The sequence below is a fragment of the Neophocaena asiaeorientalis genome, unplaced genomic scaffold (assembly GCF_003031525.2).
Source record: "Neophocaena asiaeorientalis asiaeorientalis breed wild unplaced genomic scaffold, Neophocaena_asiaeorientalis_V1.1 scaffold143, whole genome shotgun sequence".
Taxonomy (NCBI): domain Eukaryota; kingdom Metazoa; phylum Chordata; class Mammalia; order Artiodactyla; family Phocoenidae; genus Neophocaena; species Neophocaena asiaeorientalis.
Window position 1 is genome coordinate 3,238,179 of NW_020175536.1, and position 18,094 is coordinate 3,256,272.

Sequence of the window (18,094 nt, forward strand, 5' to 3'; positions counted from 1 at the left end):
ATATTGAATATAGTCAGGGTTTAATTTTTAATTAGGTCCTTTTGTATTTTATTGGCTTAGGGATAGGTATATAGGTTTAGCTTCTAGTGTTGTTACCCCACTAGGAACGAACATTAATAAGCAATGATCAAGAGGAAGAGTTTCCCCTAGGCAGTAACAACATTAGTGTGACTGGTCGCTATGCAGTGCTGCCCCTTAAAAAGCAATGGAAGCCGTTCAGGATTGGAGCAGTTTAAGATGTTTCTCTGATGGTAACAGTTTCACTGTTTTCTTTTCTTTTTTTTTTTTTCCAAATACTGTTTACTTCACTGAAACCGGGAGACAGGGAAAAGGTACGTGAAAGTCTGGGCCACCAAGCCTAGGAGTGCACGTTGACAACAGCGACATACAGGGCCAGGGTGCTGAGGGCCAGCAGCTCCATCACCACCGCTCGGTCCAGAAGTGCCGTCCAGCTGCCCAGGGAACGCAGATGGACGAAGGTCTCCATGACGAAGGCCTTGTAGATGCTAAGGAACATCAGTAGGAGGACTGCTGGCCGGAAAGTGTGGTACAGGTCGTAGCGTGTTATCATCCACAACTGGGCAGATGCGACGATGTAATGGACCAGACTGATGTTGGAGTCAATGCTCATCTGGATGTATTCCCAGTCAAACTCAATGCCCCGAGCTCCAACCCAGAGAGGGATGCAGCGGGACATAATGAGCTCGACGGTGGCCCAACCCAGGGCAGCAACCATGATCTTGTATTCCCCCTTGCCGGCATTCCGGGACATGACAAGGTTTAGGCCTATCAGGTCTGCCACATCCACGCTGGCCTTCATGAACTCCCCAATGAAGTCATAGATGCCGCCTTCCCAGGAGGGAAAGAAAGTGGCCAGGAACAGCATCTTGCACAGCTGCACGAAGAGGTAGGTGACCCCGGCCTGGACGTACTTCCAGAAGGCGTTGTACTCGGACAGGCCGCTGCACTTGTAGGTGATGAAGTAGGGGAAAAGCAGGCCAGGGCAAAGCAGTTACCGAAGTGGAATAGCGTCATGGCGCCGGCCGCCCGGCTCGCCGGAGAGCGCCTCTCTGCCTCGGCGTCCTGGCGCCCGAGCCCGGGCCTGGCGCCCACCGGCCAGTTGCACTGTTTTCTGAGTTCCTTTCATCTTTATCCACATTCAATATGGGAGATTGGCATTAAAGTTGGAGTAGGGGGGGCCCTCAATAATTCTCATGTATAAAGTCCAGAAGAAAGGGAATCACTGCAAGAAGAGAAGTAATCAAACTTCCATCTGACCATCTGCCAACTAGTCTTTCTCTCTCTCTGGCATAAACACCACAAGAGCTTAACAAGTGATAGTATCTCAGAATAATTTACAGCCAGTAACAGAAGTGAGATTAAGAGTGCTCAGCAGGAGAGGAAAGATGGGCTGGGAAAGGCTTTTAAAAGCTATAAATATATTTTTTAAAATGTGTGTGGGTAGATCCAGAGGTGGGAGGAATTGAGCCATTTATTTAAGGAGAGTGAGAATTGAGAGGAAAGAATAGGGAAATTAATTTTGTTTCATCTTTTAAATCTTTTTCAGCTAATATGATTTTTATTAATATTACTAATATTTATTAAGCCATGAGGGTGTAAACCATGAGTTACATACTTAAAAAAAAGACAGGGAAGTCTGAATGAAAAGCGGGAAAAAAGGAAATTGTTTACAACCCAGACATGTACACAGCAGTTGAAGAGGATTAGGTGGGCTGGGGAAGAGCTTTGCAGCTGGAGTCAGAAGATGTAGGTTTGGACATCTGCTTGACCAACAGTTAACCTCTCCGAGGCTCCGTCTTTATCTATAAAATGGGGATGAAAATACCCAACATTTATTGGGCACTCCATGTGCCAGGGACGCTAATACCTTTCCTATCTTATAGAACAGTTGTAAAGACTACATTTTAAAAAGTTAAGTTATAAAAACCAACTAGGAAAGGTTGTAAATATCCTACATAAAAATATATACATAACTATAAAAGATCATACTACAATTTGACCACCTGTGCAGACTCCGGACAGGCAATGTCCACTTTGCAGTTTGTTTGTTACTGCCATTTGACCTGCTTTAACTGATCCAGCCTTTATACAACAAGAATCAGCATTATTTGGTCATAGTGCTCTTCATCCAAAATTATTTCCATTTCCCTATGAATATAACAATAATCTACACCCTTGCCACACAAAGTGTGATCCAAGGACCAGAAGCATTGGCATCACCTGGGAGCTTGTCAGAAATGCAGACTCTCAGGCTCCATCCCAGGTATACTGAGGCAGAATCTGCATTTTTACTAGATTTGCAGACAGTTTATACACACATTAAAGTTTGAGAAACACTGCTTGACACAAAGCCCCATGTGAGGCAAATTTAGGACAGAGTAATTTATTGCCAAATAGGAATAGAAAAGGGGAAATAAATGAATCATAATATGAATAAGTAACAGAGGCAGACCAGGACACTATCTAAAATGGGGGAAGAGAGCCAAAGAAGAAAAAAGGAACAAAAATGATTACAAAAACAACCCAAAAGCAATTAAGAATATGGCAATACATAGATATCTATCAATAATTACTTTAAATGTAAATGGACCAAATGCTACAATCAAAAGATGTAGACTGGCTGAATGGATACAAAACCAGACCCAAATATATGCTGCCTACAAGAGACTCACTTCAGATCTAAAGACACACACAGGCTAAAAGTGAGGGAATGGGAAAAATATACTACCCCCTAGATCAGAGGTTCCCAACCCCTGGGCCACGGACTGGTACTGGTCCATGGCCTGTTAGGAACCGGGCTGCACAGCAGGAGGTGAGTGGTGGGTGAGTGAGGGAAGTTACATCTGCTGCTCCCCATTGCTCACATTACCACCTAAACCAGACCCCACCCCGTCCGTGGAAATATTGTCTTCCACAAAACTGGTCCCTGGTGCCAAAAAGGTTGGGGACAACTGCCCTACATTTTACTAATACAGACCATGGCCACTTTGTGGTATAGGTTTATGGTGTGGTTGAAAGAGTATACTGGATTTGGAGTTCTTATTCCAGCTCTGCCACTTACGAATTTAGAATATCAGTCACTCTGAGACTCAATTGCCTTACCTATAAAATGGGAATTATAATATCTATAATTTACATGAAGCATTGAGCACAGAACTGAGAAACCATTGTTCCTTTCATCTCCCTTGATGGAGCATGTCCAGGAGGGTAATAATAGGATGGGTTGGTGTTATCTTTATGATGGATTAACTCTCACCCAGAAACTTGGGAATGTATCTACATAGTGGGCATCTTAATAAGATGGTAATTGGGAATTCCCTGGTAGTTCAATGGTTAGGACTTGGCGCTTTCACTGCTGTGGCCTGAGTTCAATCACTGGTCAGGGAACTAAGATCCCGCAAGTTGCATGGCGTGCTTCCCCCCAAAGATGGTAATTATCCACTTATAAGCATTTTGGCTATGTTGTATTCATTCATTCATTGACTATTCATTGAGCAATTACTAAGTGCCAACCAAGTACTTTGACTGAGGATACAGTGATGAACCAGATATTGAGGATATAACAAATGCACAGGACAGATATGATCCTACCCTTGAAAAGGCAGTGTAGACATGTGAACAGCCTCTCACAATACCTCATATTAAGTGCAACAGCCTGCACGTTCCTTGCTCGCTTTTATTCCCAGCTAGTGCCCTGTTTGAGTCTAAAGTGTGGTTGCCACGTAAGTGGTGAGCTAGTGAGGTGGCCATCAGAAGTCTGTGGGCTTCCTGAGGGCTTAAATTAGCAGAAAGAAGGAGGAAATGACTATTGAGGAGACGATTGATGTGTCTGCTACCCCAGAGATCCAACACATATGGTAAACCCGTTACACTTTCCAGAAAGGAGGAACCCCAGCTATAAATCTTTGGCACCAGGAAGAAGACAGGTGGGGATCTAAGATATTCTAGCAATTTTAAAGGGAACAGAGTATTGATAATATAATGCATATGGTGTCACTGTGTGTTGATGGAGTAAAATATTTATTTAAATGCTTGTAATGTGTTGAAACAGGCATATTGAGGAGAATTCTGCACTTCTATAATACAGCCAAGCACAGCTGAGAGAATTAATTTATGCTTGTTGCAATCTCTGTATGGTTAGACTTGTATTTTTCCTCAGCATTCCAGAAAGTGATGACATGGGACAATCTTTCAGCCAGACAGACCTTTATAAACATTCCTGCCCTGCCTAAAACTTACAGTGGTTCTCTTTACATAATACATCAACCCTAATGTCTCTCTCTTTTTTAAATGTAATTTTATTTATTTTTTTATACAGCAGGTTCTTATTAATTATCCATTTTATACATATTAGTGTATATATGTCAATCCCAATCTCCCAATTCATCCCACCACCACCCTGGCTCGCCTGCTGCTTTCCTCCCTTGGTGTCCATACGTTTGTTCTCTACATCTGTGTCTCAATTTCTGACCTGCAAACCGGTTCATCTGTACCATTTTTCTAGGTTCCATATATATGCGTTAATATACGATATTTGTTTTTCTTTTTCTGACTTACTTCACTCTGTATGACAGTCTCTACATCCATCCACGTCTCTACAAATGACCCAATTTTGTTCCTTTTTATGGCTGAGTAATATTCCATTGTATATATGTACCACATCTTCTTTATCCATTCATCTGTCAATGGGCATTTAATTTGCTTCCATGCCCTGGCTCTTGTAAATAGTGCTGTAATGACCACTGGGGTGCATGTATCTTTTTGAATTATGGTTTTCTCAGGGTATATATGCAGTAGTGGGATTGCCGGGTCATATGGTAATTCTATTTTTAGTTTTTTAAGGAACCTCCATACTGTTCTCCATAGTGGCTGTATCAATTTACATTCCCACCAACAGTGCAACAGGGTTCCCCTTTCTCCACACCCTCTCCAGCATTTGTTGTTTGTAGATTTTCTGATGATGTCCATTCTAACTGGTGTGAGGTTATACCTTATTGTAGTTTTGATTTTCATTTCTCTAATAATTAGTGATGTTGAGCTGCTTTTCATGAGCTTCTTGGGCATCTGAATGTCTTCTTTGGAGAAATGTCTATTTAGGCCTTATGCCCATTTTTGGATTGGGTTGCTTGTTTTTTTTAAATTGAGCTGCATGTGCTGTTTATATATTTTGGAGATTAATCCTTTGTCCGTTGATTCACTTGCAAATATTATCTCCCATTCTGAGGGTTATTTTTTCGTCTTGTTTGTAGTTTCCTTTGCTGTGCAAAAGCTTTTACGTTTCATTAGGGCCCATTTCTTTATCTTTGTTTTTATTTCCATTATTCTAGGAGGTGTATCAGAAAAGATCTTACTGTGATTTATGTCAAAGAGTGTTCTTCCTATGTTTTCCTCTAAGAGTTTTAAAGTGTCCAGTCTTACATTTAGGTCTCTCATCCATTTTCAGCTTATTTTTGCATATGGTGTTAGGGAGTGTTCTAATTTCATTCTTTTACATGTAGCTGTCCAATTTTCCCAGCATGACTTACTGAAGAGACTGTCTTTTCTCCATTGTATATCCTTGCCTCCTTTGTCATAGATTAGTTGACCATAGGGGCATGTGTTTGTCTCTGGGCTTTTTATCCTGTTCCATTGACCTATATTTCTGTTTTTCTGCCAGTACCATACTCTCTTGGTTACTGTAGCTTTGTAGTATAGTCTGAAGTCAGGGAGTCTGATTCCTCCAGCTCTGTTTTTTTCCCTCAAGACTGCTTTGGCTATTCGGGGTCTTTTGTGTCTCCATACAAATTTTAAGATTTTTTGTTCTAGTTCTGTAAAAAATGTCATTGGTAATATGATAGGGATTGCATTGAATCTGTAGATTGCTTTGGGTAGTACCGTCATTTTCACAATATTGATTCTTCCAATCCAAGAACATGGTATGTCTGTCCATCTGTTTATATCATCTCTAATTTATTTCATCAGTGCCTTATAGTTTTCTGCATACAGGTCTTTTGTCTCCTTAGGTAGGTTTATTCCTAGGTATTTTATTCTTTTGTGGCAATGGTAAATGGGAGTGTTTCCTTAATTTCTCTTTCAGATTTTTCATCATTAGTGTATATGAATGCAGAGATCTCTGTGCATTATTTTGTATCCTGCAACTTTACCAAATCCATTGATTAACTCTGGTAGTTTTCTGATAGCATCTTTAGGATTCTCCATGTATAGTATCATGTCATCTGCAAACAGTGACAGTTTTACTTCTTCTTTTCCCATCTGTATTCCTTTTATTTCTTTTTCTTCTCTGATTGCCATGGATAGGACTTCCAAAGGTATGTTCAGTAACAGCGGTGAGAGTGGACATCCGTGTCTTGTTCCTGATCTTAGAGGAAATGCTTTCAGTTTTTCACCATTGAGAGTGATGTTTGCCGTGCATTTGTCATATATGGCCTTCGTTATGTTGAGGTAGGTTCCCTCTATGCCCACTTTCTGGAGAGTCTTTATCATAAATGGGTGTTGAATTTTGTCAAAAGCTTTTTCTGCATCTATTGAGATGATCATATGGTTTTTATTCTTCAATTTGTTATTATGGTGTATCACATTGATTGATGTATATTGAAGAATCCTTGCATCCCAGGGATAAATCCCTCTTGAACATGGTGTATGATCCCTTTAATGTGTTGTTGGATTTTGTTTGCTAGTATTTTGTTCAGGGTTTTTGCATCTATGTTCATGAGTGATATTGTTCTGTAATTTTCTTTTCTTGTAGTATCTTTGTCCAGTTTTGGTATCAGGGTGATGGTGGCCTCATAGAATGAGTTTGGGAGTATCCCTTCCTCTGAAAGTTTTTGGAAGAGTTTGAGAAGGATGGGTGTTAGCTCTTCTCTAAATGTTTGATAGAATTCACCTGTGAAGCCATCTGGTCCTGGACTTTTGTTTGTTGGATGATTTTTAATCACAGTTTCAATTTCATTACTTGTGATTGGTCTGTTCATATTTTCTGTTTCTTCCTGGTTCAGTCTTGGAAGGTTATATTTTTCTAAGAATTTGTCCATTTCTTCCTTGTTGTCCATTTTATTGGCATAGAGTTGCTTGTAGTCATCTCTTAGTATGCTTTGTATTTCTGTGGTGTCTTTTTTAACTTGTCCTTTTTCATTTCTAATTTTATTGATTTGAGTCCTCTCCCTCTTTTTCTTGATGAGTCTGGCTAATAGTTTATCAATTTTGTTTATCTTCTCCAAGAACCAGGTTTTAGTTTTATTGATCTTTGCTATTGTTTTCTTTGTTTCTATTTCATTTATTTCTGCTCTGATCTTTATGATTTCTTTCTTTCTACTAACTTTGGGTTTTGTTTGTTCTTCATTTTCTAGTTCCTTTAGGTGTGAGGTTAGATTGTTTATTTGAGATTTTTCTTGTTTCTTGAGGTAGGATTGTATTGCTATAAACTTCCCTCTTAGAACTGCTTTTGCTGCATCCCCACATTTTGGATCATCATGTTTTCATTGTTGTCTGTTTCTAGGTATTTTTTGATTTCCTCTTTGATTTCTTCAGTGATCTCTTGCTTGTTTAGTAAAGCAGTGTTTAGCTCCATGTGTTTGTGTTTTTTATGTTTTTTTTCCCCTGTAATTGATTTCTAATCTCATAGCATTGTGGTCAGAAAAGATGCTTGATATGATTTCAATTTTCTTAAATTACTGAGGCTTGACTTGTGACCCAAGGTGTCATCTATCCTGGAGAATGTTCCATGCGCACTTGAGTAGAAAGTGTAATCTGCTGTTTTTTGATGGAATGTCCTATAAATATCAATTAAATCTGTCTGGTCTATTGTGTCATTTAAAGCTTGTGTTTCCTTATTAATTTTCTGTTTGGATGATTTGTCCATTGGTGTAACTGAGGTGTTAAAGTCCCCCACTATTATTGTGTTACTGTCTATTTCCTCTTTTATAGCTGTTAGCAGTTGCCTTATGTATTGAGGTGCTCCTATGTTGGATGCATATATATTTATAATTGCTATATCTTCTTCTTGGATTGATCCCTTGATCATTATGTAGTGTCCTTCCTTGTCTCTTGTAACATTCTTTATTTTAAAGTCTATTTTATGTGATATGAGTATTGCTACTCCAGCTTTCTTTTGATTTCCATTTGCATGGAATATCTTTTTCCATCCCCTCACTTTCAGTCTGCACGTGTACCTAACTCTGAAGTGGGTCTCTTGTAGACAGCATATATATGGTCTTGTTTTTGTATCCATTCAGCGAGCCTGTATCTTTTGGTTGTAGCATTTGATCCATTCATGTTTAAGGTAATTATCGATATGTTTATTCCTATTACCATTTTCTTAATTATTTTGTGTTTGTTTTTGTAGGTCCTTTTCTTCTCTTGTGTTTCCCACTTAGAGAAGTTTCTTTAGCATTTGTTGTAGAGCTGGTTTGATGGTGCTGAATTCTCTTAGCTTTTGCTTGTCTGTAAAGCTTTTGATTTCTCCATCAAATCTGATTAAGATCCTTGCCGGGTAGAGTAATCTTGGTTGTAGGTCCTTCCCTTTCATCACTTTAAATATATCATGCCACTGCCTTCTGGCTTGCAGAGTGTCTTCTGAGAAATCAGCTGTTAACCTTATGGGAGTTCCCTTGTATATTATTTGTCATTTTTCACTTGTTGCTTTCAATAATTTTTATTTGTCTTTAATTTTTGTCAGTTTGATTACTATGTGTCATGGCATGTTTTTCCTTGTGTTTATCCTGCCTGGGACTCTCTGTGCTTCCTGGACTTGGGTGGCTATTTCCTGTCCCATGTTAGGGAAGTTTTTAACTATAATCTCTTCAAATATTTTCTCTGGTCCTTTCTCTCTCTCTTTCCGCTCTGGGACCCCTATCATGCGAATGTTGTTGCATTTAATGTTGTCCCAGAGGTCTCTTAGGCTGTCTTCATTTCCTTTCATTCTTTTATCTTTATTCTGTGCCACAGCAGTGAATGGCACCATTCTGTCTTCCAGGTCACTTATCCGTTCTTCAACTTCAATTATTCTGCTATTGATTCCTTCTAGTGTATTTTTCATTTCAGTTATTGTATTGTTCATCTCTGTTTGTTTGTTCTTTAATTCTGTTAGGTCTTTGTTAAAAATTTCTTGCATCTTCTCGATCTTTGCCTCCATTCTTTTTCCGAGGTCCTGGATCATCTTCACTATCATTATTCTGAATTCTTTTTCTGGAAGGTTGCCTATCTCCAGTTCATTTAGTTGTTTTTCTGGGGTTTTATCTTGTTCCTTCATCTGGTACATAGCCCTGCCTTTTCATCTTGTTTATCTTTCAGTGAATGTGGTTTTTGTTCCACAGGCTGCAGGATTGTAGTTCTTCTTGCTTCTGCTGTCTGCCCTCTGGTGGATGAGGCTATCTAAGAGGCTTGTGCAAGATTCCTGATAGGAGCGACTGGTGGTGGGTAGAGCTGAGTGTTGCTCTGGTGGGCAGAGCTCAGTAAAGCTTTAATCAGCTTGGTTGCTGATGGGTGGGTCTGGGTTCCCTCCCTGTTCATTGTTTGGCCTGAGGCAACCCAACACTGGAGCCTACCTGGGCTCTTTGGTAGGGCTAATGGTGGACTCTGGGAGGGCTCATGTCAAGGAGCACTTCGCAGAACTTCTGCTACCAGTGTCCTTGTCCTCACAGTGAGACACAGCCACACCCTGCCTCTGTAGGAGACCCTCCAACACTAGCAGGTAGGTCTGGTTCAGTCTCCTGTGGGGTCACTGCTCCTTCCCCTGGGTCCCGATGCGCACTCTAGTTTGTGTGTGCCCTCCAAGAGTGGAGTCTCTGTTTTCCCCTGTCCTGTCGAAGTCCTGTGATCAAATCCCCCTACCCTTCAAAGTCTGATTCTCTAGGCATTCCTCCTCCCATTGCTGGACCCCCTGGTTGGGAAGCCTGACGTGGGGCTCAGAACCTTCACTCCAGTGGGTGGACTTCTGTGGTATAAGCGTTCTCCAGTCTGTGAGTCACCCACCCAGCAGTTATGGGATTTGATTTTATTGTGATTGAGCCCCTCCTACCATCTCATTGTGGCTTCTCCTTTGTCTTTGGATGTGTGGTATCTTTTTTGCTGAGTTCCAATGTCTTCCTGTCGATGATTGTTCAGCAGTTAGTTGTTATTCCGGTGCTCTCACAAGAGAGAGTGACAGCACGTCCTTCTACTCCACCATCTTGAACCAATCTCCCCCTAGTGTCTCTTAATAGCTTTCCAGAACCTCCAAAATATGGCACTAAAAAGAGCAGAGCTCAGGGTTTGAGTTTGTCACTAATAGCTTTGAGCCTTAGTTCCTTTATTTGTAAAAAAGGAATCATAATATCCACCATGCCAAACTCACGTGTTAGAGTCAACCAAACTGATGCATCTGACAGCACTTTGCAAAACACCAACGCAATGTTACTAAGCAAATGTGATTATTATTATGATGGGGCTCTTATCCATCCAAACTTATTTCATGACACCCTTCACACTGCTCTTCAGCTGGACAACGATGTGCTGTGACCACTCCCGTCTCTGATTTGGGGCTCATACCAGTCCCCAGCACAGTGGGGAAGAGAGCCCACCCTGAGGCCAGACTGGCTGCGATCTGGATGATAACAGTACTTGCCCTCAAGGCTGTAGTGAGGATTAAATGGGTTCCTGGGGGTAAAGCCCCTAGAACGTGCTTGGCATGTCACATCACTCCTGGCACTGTTGTAGCAAGTGCTTTTCATACCATACCATGTCTTCCAGTTCTAGTTCATGTCCTGCCTCATCCATGAAGTCTTCTCCCTTGGTTTTCTCCTGCCTATAAAATGTTATACGTAGAGCTATTTCACATGGGTTAACTATTTGTTTATTATTTCATGAGATGATTGTCCTACCTCGTTAGATGCATTAATTCAACATTTAATGAACACCTGTAATGACCAGGTTCCTTATTAGACCATGAGAATAAAGAGATACAAGACACAGAGCCCTCTCTGTAGGGATGATGATCACTTCCCCATCTGTGGTCAGATGACCAAGCAGACAATTCAGGTATAGACTGAATGTTTGTCTCCCCCCCCAAATTCATATATTAAGTCCTAACGTCTACTGTGGTGGTGTTTGGAGGTGGAGCCTTTGGGAGGTGATTAGGCCATGAGGGTGGGTTCCACATTTGGGCTCCTGTTGACTCTTCTCCTTTAGAAAAATCCCGTCTTATTTCTGTGAGTTAAATCTCTTATCTCCAATAGGCCTTCTCAGGTTTCAAGTTTCTGTGCTCTTTTTTCCCCCTTTTCTTTCCCTCCCCTTCCATCTTTGCTCCTAAGACTTCACTATTAGAACTCCACAACTGAAATTTCCCTCAGACCTTCCAGTAGGGATCTACTCATACTGTGCTCTCTCTCCGCAGCTTTTACTACAGAGCCTAATGACTTTATAATCCATTCCCTGATGTCCTAAAGCCCAGCTCAGATGAGGGGTGTCTGTTTTAAGTACGTGCCCCTCTTTCACCTTCAACACCAGTCCCAATATACCGTGTTCAGAGAGACTTAAAATAACAAAACTGTTACATGATCTATGGCTTAGCAAGCATTTCACTGAGAGCAGAATTATCACCATCATGCCTGTGCTACAGATGGGAAAACTCATGCTCAGAGAGACTAAATAGTGTGCCTGGTATTACACATCTTGTCTTCTGCTCTTTACATTTGGAATAGCCAGCGGACCCCTTTATGGCTCACTTTTTGGCTGACTTCCCATGGAATTTCCTGACCTCATCCCACTGAGTCTCATTCCTCAGGCTGGCTACATTCAAGCTAAAGGATTCTCAGGCAGACCACTCCTCCCAGGCACAGGCATAGGCACAGGTGTGTGTTTTCAGAAGGACCGTCAAAACCTTAATACAAGTAAGTGAGCAATGGGCTACTTTTAGGCACTTTCCTCTCTTTACATGGTGGTGGCAGAACCAGTAGTGGGAGGTGAGGCGAGCACCTCAGATGCTGTCCTTTATGCCTTTATGGGCATTTTCTATTTCAACTCCAGTTGGGGGAAAAGTGGTGGAAATTATTATGTTTACCACTAGAGGGCAGATTAGTCAAATTTTAGAATGTCGGCTGGCCATCGAGAAGCCGTGGGAATGTGTTTTGTTTCACATCCCCTCCACCCTCTGCCCCGCCCCACCATTAGACAAGAGAAGAGAGACAAGGGTCACCAGAAATAGGAAAAAGCAAAGGTAGTGCCACTGCTGTTGATAAGAGCGGGTCCTCCTCATCTTCTCTACGTGTGTACAACATGCTAGACCTGCCCTAGGGAAGCAAACAGGGAGTACATCCGGGTAATAACAGCTTAGTATTTAGGGCCTGTTATATGCGAGGCACCTTACTAGGCATTTTACCTACAATATCTTCTCTGATCCTCACAACAGCCTTCTGAGGCAAATTTTTTAAATCATTACTTTACAGGTGAAGAGACATGCTTGTTAAAGTTAAATATATTGCTCAAAAACAAGTGACGGATGTGGGGTTTGAGTTGATTTTTATGAAGGAGGGGGTTGATAGGAAAGGGGGAGTCTTGAAAGGGCCTGAAATTAAGTGGTAAATTACAATTCAAAGCCTCCAAGAGGGCTTCTGGGCTGGACACTGTCTTATGGTAGCCGCTCTAAGTGGAGAAAATACCTTTAAGCAAATTTTGTATATTCACTGTAAAAAAACCCCAAAATCAACACGGAATATCTAAAGAGGAAAGTAAAAACTATCTTCAAATCTTATCATCTAGATAAAGCGTGTTTAACCATTTTTAGTCAGGCTCCTACGATACTGTTTTTATTTTGCTTTGTTTTTTTATGAATGTTTTGTTTTTTATGGATCCATGTCACTACATGGATACATTACCATGTAGGTAAATACAGAATCTTCACTATCAATTTTAATGATTGTGTTTTAATCTATTGTATGTACTTAGATCCAGTTTCTGTTGATAAACTTTTCATTAATTTCTGGTTTCTTTTTTTGCCATTAGAACAAATAAAATTCTTTGTATCTGCTTCTATCCAAATCATCCCCCTCTTTTGTTAACTAGATCCCATCTCATCTCCCTAAATCCCTTTGCTATTTTTTCCTTTCTGCTATACCATTTCTTTAGCAAACAGATATCAGATAATAGCTCCCATCTTAAAAAAAAAAACTTCCCTGATGTCACTCCAGCTGTAGCCCATTTTCTTTGTTTCTCCAGACACCTAAAATTCTTGAAAAGTTGCTTAGACTTGCCAGTCTCACTTTCTCCACTTCTGCTTTCTCTCCAATCAGATTTTCACCCACGGTCCTCCACAGACAGTTCTTGTCAAGGTCACTGTGACTGTCAGGATGTCAAACTCAATGGCCATCCTCCATCTTCATCTTTCTTACAGCCTTTGACATATTGGCCATTCCTTTCTCTTTTTGGAATTCTTCACTTGCCTTCCAGGAAACCACTTTCTTGGGTTTTCTCCTGTTTCATTGGCCACAGTCCCCTTTGCTTGTTTCTCCTTGTCTTCCTGACCTCCAAATTTTGGAGCATCCCAATATTCAGATCTCAAACCTCTTCTCTTCTCTATCTACACTCATGGTGTAGATCTGGTCTCAGGACAAAGAACTATCTATATGCCCAGACTTCTCCCTGAACTCCAGATTCATATCCAAGCGCCTTCCTGACAGCTCTACTTTGATGTCTAACAGACATCTCAAACGTGGCAAGTTGAAAGCCGCGATTTGTCTGACCTCACCTCACCCTCTTCCTACAGACTTCCTCACTTCAATAAATATCATACTTCTTAGCCCCAAGTCTCAGTCATCCTTGGCTTCTTTATTTCTCTTACAACTCACATCTGCTCTGTCAGGAAATCCTGTTGGCTCTACCTTCAAAACATGTCTAGAACTCAACCACTTTCAACCACATCACTGTCCCCCTTCCCCATCAGATCTCATGTAGATGATTGTAATCTCACCCTAAGTGGTCTTCCTGCTCACACTGTTGCCCACTTCCAGCCTACTCTCCACCCAGCAGTCAGAGAGTCTTTACCAACTCAAGTCATCGACCATCACTGCTCTGCTCAAAGCCCTCCAATTCTGCCTGTTTCATTGATGGTCAAACCCAGTGGCTTTATCATAGATTGACAAGGCCCTGTGTGGTCTCAGAGCACTGCGCCCTGGGCTTTTACCACTTAACCCCACCCCTCATTCTGCTCAGTCTCACTGTTCTCCTCCCTGACCCCACTTTTGCACCTGCTCATCCCTTTGCCTGGAATCATCTTTCCGCAGGTATCCCTAGGCCCTGCTTCCCTACTTCCTTCAAGTCCCTGCTCAGTGTCTTTATCAGAGAGGCTTTCCTAATCACCTTGCTAAGAACAGCACATTCCATTTTCTATTGCCCTTACCCCCCTGCTTTATTTTTCTTACCATTATCACCACACAGACACACACACAGACACACACACACACACACACACACACACACACACACACACACACTATATTTGTCTTTTGTCTCCCATGACTATAATGTATGCTCTTGTGAAGGCAGGCATTTTACTTGTTTTGTTCTTGGCAGTACCTCTAACTCCTAATCTAATGCCTGACACCTATAAGGGCTCAATACATATCTGTTGAATGAATGAATATGCATCTTCTAGTGCAATGATTTCCTTCGGGTAGATTTCTAGGAGTGGGATTACTGACTCCCAGGTTATGAATTTTAAAGACATATTTGACCAATTTATATTCCTGTCAGCAGAGTACATGACAGTGCCATTGACTCAATGCTCTCCAAAAAGGGTTTTGTCAATACTTTTCATCTTTAGTAATCTTACAGGCAAAAAATTTTCTTTTCATTTGCATTTTGGGATTATTTGCATGTTTTTATGTATAGATTTATTGACTGTTTGTACGTGCATTATTTGTGCAAATTCCTAGATTGTGTTCTTTGTCTACTTCTCTATTATGGTTATTTCCCTTATTGATTTGTTCTTTGTGTATTAACTCTTTGTTTAAATTGCCAATATCTTTTTTCCAGTTTTTCATCTGTCTTTCAACCTTGTTTTTGGTGTTTTTGCCAAAAAGAAGTTAACAATATATTATGCAGTCAAATTTATTCATTTTCCCCTGGTGATTGTTTATTTCTCCAATAAGAATATAGTTATATGAATGAATGCTAGAATATTGAGCTTGCTCAGGCTTTCTTGGAACTCTTTACTAAGTATATTCTTTTCTTGTGGATACATTTCCTGCTAAAGTATTATATTATGGGTCCAGGTAGAAGGAAGTGGTATAGTATTACCTAACCCATCAAATGTATAGTCCCAGGAATCTGGGGGTGGTGGTGTAGGAATGTTATATACCAAGGCAAAATGCCATAAACCCAATTCTCTGGGCAGTTCACGGAAGGGCGAGCTGACTACAGCTGCTAAAAACCTATCCATAGAGTAGGTGCCAGAGAGGGAACATTGTGTAGCTCCTGGAAACTGTGCACTCACATTGTTCTGCTCCAGGGAGAGACACACAAAGGAACAGAGCTACAGAGTTCCGGAGAATCAGAAAGGTTTACCTTGACAGGTTTCCCTGCTTTCAGAACTATATAATCACCAGCTATTTCCCTTCCCTTGTCAGCGGTATTGGCTGACATATACCTCACCACAAAGTGGTATATTTATGTACAGAGGCAGATGTCTTCCCATCCACCCCGACACCATGTGCATCAGGCACTGAAGATGTCCCCAGGTCTAGAAACAACACCGTCTGGTCCCAATATATATGATGAGTTCACTCAAATTAATATGCGTGAGGATAGCACTTTCCATCCATTGTGCCACGGATGTGTTGAGGTGTCCTAAGATATTTATTCCTCCCTGGCCCTCTGGGCTGCTGGTAGAGGGCCTGGGGGGCCTGAATCTCCAACTCTTATGCCTCAAATTACTGTCCATAGACAAGCAGCATCTTTTGGGAGCTTGTTAGAAATGCAGAATTTTAGTCCTCATCTCAGAATCTGCATTTTCACAAGATGCCCAGGTGATTGTCTGCTCATTGAAGTTTCATAAGCAGTGCCCATAACATTGGACTCTGGTCTTGAACAACCCCATCCTGTTGTAAACATTGTTATTTGTTTTTTGATTGTGAAAACCTTTGGAGAGCACTGATTATTATAAACAGAGCTAGAAAGAATGGCAAATAATGTCGCTGCTGCTGCTGTTGTGTTTTTTAATGGAAAAGTGTGGACACTACTTAGCACCTGATTTTGTTGGCTTTGTCCCCATATCTAATTGTTCGTGTACAATACAAGTCCTGCTCCTTTCCAGTGAGACTGTAGGATCCTAAATGACAAGGGTTATTTCACCCTTATAACACTTCCCTACAGTTTTTTTTTAGTGCCATAAAGCAGTGTTTTGCAAACTTTGCATAGGAATCACTGAGTGGATGGTGGCGGGAGTGGGGATGTCGTTAAAAGGCAGATTCTTATTCAGTGGCTCTGAGATTCTACATTTCAAGCAAGCTCTCAGATGGTGCTGATATTGCTGGTCCATGGACCACACTTTGAGTGTCAAGGTTTTAGAGTGTTCATCTGACTCTCATAACAAGCTTATAAGGTAAGTGGGCTAGATGTTATCCCCATTTTATAGATGAGGCTTTTGAGAAGCAGGGAGTTACAGTACCATGCCTGTGATCCCACAGCTAGTAAGTGATGGAGTTGGGTCCCCCGCGGTGTTTGCCTCTTGAAACCCTTCTTCCTTTGTGCAATAAGATACAGAGCAGCAGTTGAGACTGGCCCCATAATGAATGATTAGAGCAGTCTAGGGGCTAAGACCAGAGTATTCTCTCACTCTCTCGTTTCCTTTTTTGATGACCATGACTTAGGCAGTACACTTTAGTCCATTCAGGATGCTATATCAAAATACCATAGACTAGGAGGCTTATAAACAATAGACATTTACTTCTCACAGTTCTGGAGGCTGAGAAGTCCAAGATCAAGGTGCCAGCAGACTTGGTATCCAGTGAGGCCCCTCTTCTGCTTCACAAATGGCTGTCTTTCTGCTGTGTCCTCACATTGTGAAAAGGGCAAAGGAGCTCTTTGGGGCCTCTTCTTATAAGGGCACTAATCCCATTCATGAGGGCTCCACCCTCATGACTCAATTACCTCCCAAAGGTTCCACTTCCAAAAAACTTGGGGATTAGGATTTCAACATATGAATTTTGGGGAGATACAAACATTTACTCACTAGCAATGGTAAGTAAGAGTTTCGTACTAGGGGGCCATTTTGACATTTCTTAGTGGCTACAAAATAAATTTCATCCAAGATACTAATTACTTTATATCCAATGGCTCTCAATCCTACCTCACTTGTGGAACTTTAAAAACATAAATTCCTGAGCTTCACTATAAAGACACTAAAGTCAGAATCTTCGGACATGGGAGCTCAGTCCATCTACATTTTTGAAGCACCATAGGTGATTATAATGAATGATTGGGATTTTAAAAAACGATTACTCTCTCTATCTTTCCATCCTTGTCAAGTCAGTTTTTTTTTTGCAGTACGCAGGCCTCTCACTGCTGTGGCCTCTCCCATTGCGGAGCACAGGCTCCGGACACGCAGGCTCAGTGGCCGTGGCTCACGGGACCAGCCGCTCCACGGCACGTGGGATCTTCCTGGACCGGGGCACGAACCCGTGTCCCCTGCATTGGCAGGCGGACTCTCAACCACTGTGCCACCAGGGAAGCCCTCAAGTCATTTTTTTTTTTTTAATTGAGATGTAATTGACATACAGCACTGTGTGAGTTAAAGCACTGTATAAAGTGTACAGCATAATGATTTGACTTACATACATCACGAAATAATTATCACAATAAATTTAGTGAATATTCATCACCTCATATAGATACAAAATTAAAGAAATAGAAGAAAATATATATTCTCCCTTGTAAGGAGAACTCTTAGGATTTGCTCTCTTGACAACTTTCATTTATAACATACAGCAGTGTTAATTATATTTATCACGTTGTACATTATATCACTAGTACTTATTTATATTATAACTGGAAATTTGTACCTTTTGACTGCCTCCATCTAATTTTCCCTCCCCCTGCACCCCAT

The 18,094-nt window shown here is 41.1% G+C and overlaps 1 pseudogene; it reads right to left on the reverse strand.

The window, feature by feature from the left end:
• Positions 1-285: 285 nt before the first annotated feature.
• On the reverse strand, positions 286-1,035 carry LOC112390375 (transmembrane protein 147 pseudogene; annotated as a pseudogene).
• Positions 1,036-18,094: the final 17,059 nt, after the last annotated feature.